Raw genomic sequence first — 6,420 nt, 5'->3', positions numbered from 1 at the left:
GAAATGAGAAGAACAAAAATAAGCTATTTGATTGTACTCGGTATTGCTCTCTATTTTTTGAATAAAATTTTCAATTTACTACAGAATTGTAGCGAGTTCGTATTGGGATTTGACGAAACGTTGAATAAAATTTTGCAGAAGCAACAAATGGATATTAGTGTGCGCTTCTGGAACACAAACCTAGTTGAAGCAACGTATATTGGTTCTACATTCTTATCGTTGACGCGCTCGAATGACCTTTTGAGTGGCGTGAAACACAAAAATAAATCTCCTACCTCCTGGAAGCGTACAAATTGGATTCTCAACTAAATCGGCAATTAAGAAAGAGTCTGGTCATGTTTCCGACAAGGATATCCTTGTATTCAGAAATGGCTGTAGTTCGTTTTACTGTGGATTTTTGAAAAAAATGGCAATACGATCTCCCTTGACTTATCCCATCCAATCCCGATGTGATTGCACACTATCCAGATATTGCCAAAAAACGTTTAGACCTGTGTCTAGAAGTACTTGTTGAAAAGCAACACTTAAGTAGAGCTTGTGCTGATAAAATTAAGGACGAGTTCGGACAATTGTGTGTAATACCTGCAATAAAAGCATCATTTCGGGATATCGAAACACAACGATTGGACATTTTTTGGATGGAACTTATGGGCGAATCGAAAAAGGAGTTCTTCAATTTTACGACCTTATTGCAGAAAATTCTAATTTTGTCTGATGGCAACGCGACGATGGAAAGAGGCTTTTCAGGGGGTCAGGGGGAGTTACAGCTATAACGGTAACGAAATCGTTAATCCAGGATGCATGGTCTCAATTCTCAATTCTTATTCGAGATATGTCGAGTCCGTAAAAGCAAAAAAATGGAGGAAAATCTGAAAAAATCTATAGCGAAACGGGAGCGAGAGGCAGAAAAGGAGAGTAAGGAACTGGAAGCGAACAAATTGAAGGTGTTTTTCGACGCTCAAAGAAAGGCAAGCTTGATGGACGAAACATTAAAATACTTAAAATATACGACAAACAAATAAAATTGAAAAATGATAATCAACATTAAAAGAAAGCTTAATCGGTTTATGTTTATATGGTTTCAAAAATGATTATTCGGAATTTTGTTTGGTTTTCTGTTGTATAAAACCGGGAATTTCGTGAGACCATGCGGGAAAAAAACGGGAAAGATGCGGGAAATTAAAAATTGATTTTGAGTGGCCACCCTGATTGTGTTGTGTACTTTCTATGAATAAATTTGTCTAATGGTATAGTATTCGTTTAAGCTTGGCAATACAATTAAGCTTTTTTTTTAAAGAGTTTCTTAAATGTCCCGCTTTTTTGACGTAAAATGTCCCACTTTTTTCTGTAAGTATCTGGCAAGCCTAGGTTAGGGTCATATAAACCCGGATTACTATTTTGGCTGCATCTTCAAAACTACTGAACCGATTTCCATAAATTATACCATTTTGAAATTTTCTATATATTCACTATCTATTTGGGCGGAATCAAAATCATTTGATTTTTTTATGGCGATTGAAAATTGAGCCGAAAGACAAAATTGGGCAAAAAAAAGATGCCGTTTTTTGAACAAAGATCGTGACCATCTCGCTTTGAATTTTTTTTATACGCGGATTGATTTTGCTCAGTTTTTCTAACACGGAAATCATACCGCGTAAAAAAACCTTAGTATAATGATTTTTTTTATGACTGTTAAATTAGGGCTGATTTAAAAATTCATTCTAGGTAATAAAGTTTTTGGTTTCTTATGCCATATGTCATGATTGGAAATATAAGGAAGAAATTAAAATCATTGATTTTCTCCTTGAAAACCATTGTTTTTTTTACTGAATAATGAGCTTATATTTATAAAACTGGGCCGATATATTATTAAATCTATAAAAACATAAAAACCAATGGAAACTGAATAAATTTTATTTTTTTGTAATATTTTTATCACATTAAGAACCGCGAAAAACATACAACGAGAGATTCCAAAATTCGCTTAGCCGTATTTCAACTGAAAATTGATTAAATGTGCAGATATCTAATTCTTGAGATAATTGAAGTGTTTCTTGATCTTCATAAAAAATAAAGTTATAAAATCATTGAAAAAAAATTGATATAAACTTTTCAAGTTACCAGCTGTAGTCTGCAGACATTTGGACGATTTCAAAATGATATACTGCCGTTCTAAGCAAAATTGTCCCATGTAAAAAAAAACGAGCAAACGAAAAAAACGCGATAGGAAATTTCATATTTCCTATTTTTCTCTCAAACTAAAAGTTCACCGACAGTTGTTTGGTAGTGAATAGTTCAAGTTAATCATTACATTTCCTACAACAAACAAAAAAAAAATTAGAGCCAAAAATGCTTCGTGTGACACTTTTGCGTAGAATCATAATGCTTACCGATGCTAGTTCTACAAAAAACTGTCACACGGCTACACTTTTTCTATCATTTTACAAGCTCGTATAGCTTCTATTTCACCTAAAAAAATCAAGTTGAACCGTAATTTGAGGAATACGTTCCCCCTTGTTTATAAAAATGTATAGTAGAGTATCAATCTTGTAAGTAGTGCTAACCGAAAAGTGTTGGTGAAAATTAATCTTAGTAAATCATTAAGGCTATTCGCTCCTCTCTCACCCTCTATTTAAGAATTGTTTTCGGTGAATAACATTATATTCGACAGTTTAAACTCATCTTAGGAAACTTTTTTTGATGAAGTATGCATTTTTCATAGAATTTTCTCTAGTGTGACATTCTTGCGTAGAAATTTCAACATATTGACAACCACCTTGATGGAAATTTCGTATAAGTTCAGAACAAAGTATACTTGTCAGTGTTTTTATTCGAAAGTTAACACTAAAAGAGATCGTTTCCATCAAAAAAAGTGAAAATGACCCAAAAGTCACATGGGACAGTTTTGCTTCAAACGGCAGTATAGTTTATGAAAATCGGTACAGTAGTTTTTATTTTATAACCAAAACAATAATCCGGGTCTAAATTTTTTGCTGGGTGATTCTGGTAACCCTATTCAAAAATCTAAAAATGAGAAATTGTAGAACTTCTCATTTGAGGAAAAGTCAGAAAATTTCGTGTATCTAGCCTTATCCGTTCCTGAGATATCGCGTCGAGAAAGTATAGTTTTGGTCATATAGACCCTAACCGCAAAGAAAGGTTAAAAACTCAACAGAATATTCGACCAAATATTCAGCCGAATATTCGTTTGGCCGAATAGTTGAAAAGACCAATATTAGGAGCCCAGGCTCTTAGCTGTTTGATATACGCTGTTTTGATATACGTTCCACATACATTAGAATGATCGTATGAAAGTTGAAAAACAGCATTTACCTTTCAAAGTGGAGGCAATATACATAGGTACATACTTAAATTTCAATTCTTTTAAAAAGCAACGAAAACTACACGAATTAGACGTTTTCCGACACCTTATTTGTACCTATCGGAAGTATGCAAGAGAGCTCGGGATTCTGCTCTCAAAGCCTTCACATCGTTACTAGTTACAATATTTTCTAGTTCTCTCATTAATCAATATTACACAATTTCCATCAGATTTTTAGCAATCTGAATGCACTGCTGGTTGCAGAGAGATCATGGCGTTGATTTTCTCAATCATTTCAAAATTTACAAACATGGCGGACTTTCTATCATATCCGATTTAAACTGACTTCAGACGATATTTTATACGATGTTTTCACTATGCAGTTGGAATTGCGATTCGTAACAGCATTGTAAACGACTTAAGTTATCATTCCTAATACGATTTCATGTTTGCTGAGAACATCTATAATTTGAATCACTTTTGAGGACTTGAGAACTTCAAGCCATATGAAGGAGGGAAAAAATTTTTTTTTTCGATATTTTGTCCTGCTTATAAAAGTGCTTTTGAAGCTGGTCAGAAGTTGTTTAGCAATTTATGCGAACTTTTTGTCAACTTAAAAGTCCGTTTACCTACTTCAAAACTGTGCTGAATAGAAGTCGTATTGCAATACACGATTGAGCTGGAAGAACCTGATAGATAAATATAATCCGAATCTTTGGTTTTTCGGGAAAAACCTGGAAACTATTACTAAATAGTTAGTGAATGAACAATACTATTTTGGTACCACAACGTCAGGTTGGTACCTGAAGATCAGTTTGGTACCAAGCTTCAGTTAGGAAATGCTAATCCCTGCGATTTCTTTAGTAAAGCCAGAAAAAAGCTCTCGCTTATAGTTGTTTTTGATTCTTTTTATTGATTTTGAGTATTTTAGACTTATTTAAGAAACATTCATATTCTTTCTAAAATATTAAAATCCACAAACCATTGTTCAAAACTTGTAGCATAGAATCCTGATTAGAAAATTGGCAGAGGATCAGCATTTGTGAGATGCTAGCCATCATATTTTCGAAAAATGTGCGCTTAGTGTAAGCAATTATATAAAAAACATGAAATTTCTCTGAGACCGTATGTGTGTGTTCGTTTTTTTACACGAATGATACGTACTGTGTTTCCGAAAACCGTGTTAAATAAATCGCGCTTGTTGTCAAAACATGTATGGGAGAGTGGGGAATCATGGGCCACTTTTTTTCGTTGTTCCATAACTTCTTTATTATAAAAGATAAAATGAAAATAACAAAATGGTATGGTTTTCTACATTTTCAATGTATCATAAGGTTTTTTTTAAGTTTTAATAAGTTATTTTCCCCAAACTCTGACTGTTTGAGAAAAAGCAATATTTTTTGGATATTGAAAAATGGTGGGGAATCGTGGGCCACCAAATTCAAATTGACCAAATAACATGCAAAGTTTGTGAGTTGACCCAAAACTGTGATTTCCTAATTCATTTTGTTATTTTAAAGCAATTTCAGATGATGAAATAAGAAAGAGAGCTGTGTATGATCGCATAGATTCCAAAACCTGGCTCGCGAGCGTTTTGGTAAAATTTCTTATATAGGATGGACAAAATATTTTTCATAACTCTTCATTTGGCATAAGAAAACTTTACAGATAGGTAAAACGGGTTCTGAATGTGTATAAATTCTGTATAAGTTCTGAATGTCTATAAAAATATAAAAATATAAGTGATTCAAGATGTGTGGCCCACGATTCCCCACAAGCTATGATATGCAAATTGATTGCGTTTGTGCGACTTATTGATGTTTCATCAAAAATTCCTTTTCTACGTGAAAGATCATGACAAAACTAAGATCATAAGCGTATGAGCATATTTTTGTTATGCACTTTAGGTTCCCCATCGATGAAATTATCGGGTGTTTTTTTAATTATGTAAGTAAATTTTTCTAACTTTTTTTAGCTTGATAAATAAAAGAAGCATGTGATGCGTATTTCAGTCAACAACATATAGGAATATTTGCTCACGCAAAGCGACGACGATGACAGTTGGTTTGAGATTTTTATCTCAGCACACATCTGAGATATTAAAAGTGGCCCACGTTTCCCAATGGCCCACGATACCCCACTCTCCCCTACCAATTTCAAAATATATTCCAAATTTTGAAGTTGGGACCGACATCGGCTCTCTGGTCGCTTGGAATAAATAAATAAGTCTTTCTATTCGGCATAAAAATAGTTCGATTATCGTAATTTCATTAAATAGTTATTCATATCGAAGGTATTTTGTCAGAGTTCAATTTTCTTGCCCATGTAAAAAATGTCAATTTGCTTAAATAAGTGTTTACATTTGATTTTTGTGCTCATTTCTTCAAACCCGTATTGCAATAGTTATTGTTAATAATATGTTAACTTATTATTTCTGATCAAAAACATTCCTATTATTGTTCATTATTATTTATCATAATTTTCTTAATTAACCGAACAAGTATATCACAAATCCTCCGAACATTAACCAGGGTCATTTACATCCCAGATGTACTGGCGGGGCAGCAAAAAAGTTTGACCAATCCATAAAGCTAATAACGTAAGTAAGGCAAACCAGAAACTTTGAAGCATTCACCCACATCCCATTCCATCCCATCCCCCGGAGATCCACACGAACTAATCGGCCACGGTCCATTGATTGGTCCATGAGTCGTTCATTCAACAACGCCAGCATACGTATGGATCAGCAGCTGGCCAATTTTTCGCTCAATTTCGATTCATTCAGGCAGCACATCGAGCGAACTCTTCTTGCTACGCCTGCGAGGAGAAATCGCTGAGTCTGGAGCGAATGGGTTCACTTCTGCTGGGGGATTATATTTCTTTTCTTTTCCGGTTTTGCTACTACTAGGACTTAATCGTGCTATCGGTTGCAGCTGCGAAGAATGCTGTCTGTTAATCTCAGGTAATTCCTGCTACACACTTATTTGCGCAATTTTCATTAATCGGAAGTCTATACGGGTGATATAAATCAAGCACAGCTGTTGCGTTTCGAAATTATAGTAACTGTTGTCCGATAAATTGTAGTATAGGTTGGAAGC

The sequence above is a fragment of the Uranotaenia lowii genome, unplaced genomic scaffold, assembly GCF_029784155.1.
Source record: "Uranotaenia lowii strain MFRU-FL unplaced genomic scaffold, ASM2978415v1 HiC_scaffold_13, whole genome shotgun sequence".
NCBI classification, from domain to species: Eukaryota; Metazoa; Arthropoda; class Insecta; order Diptera; family Culicidae; genus Uranotaenia; species Uranotaenia lowii.
This window is presented reverse-complemented; position numbering follows the sequence as displayed.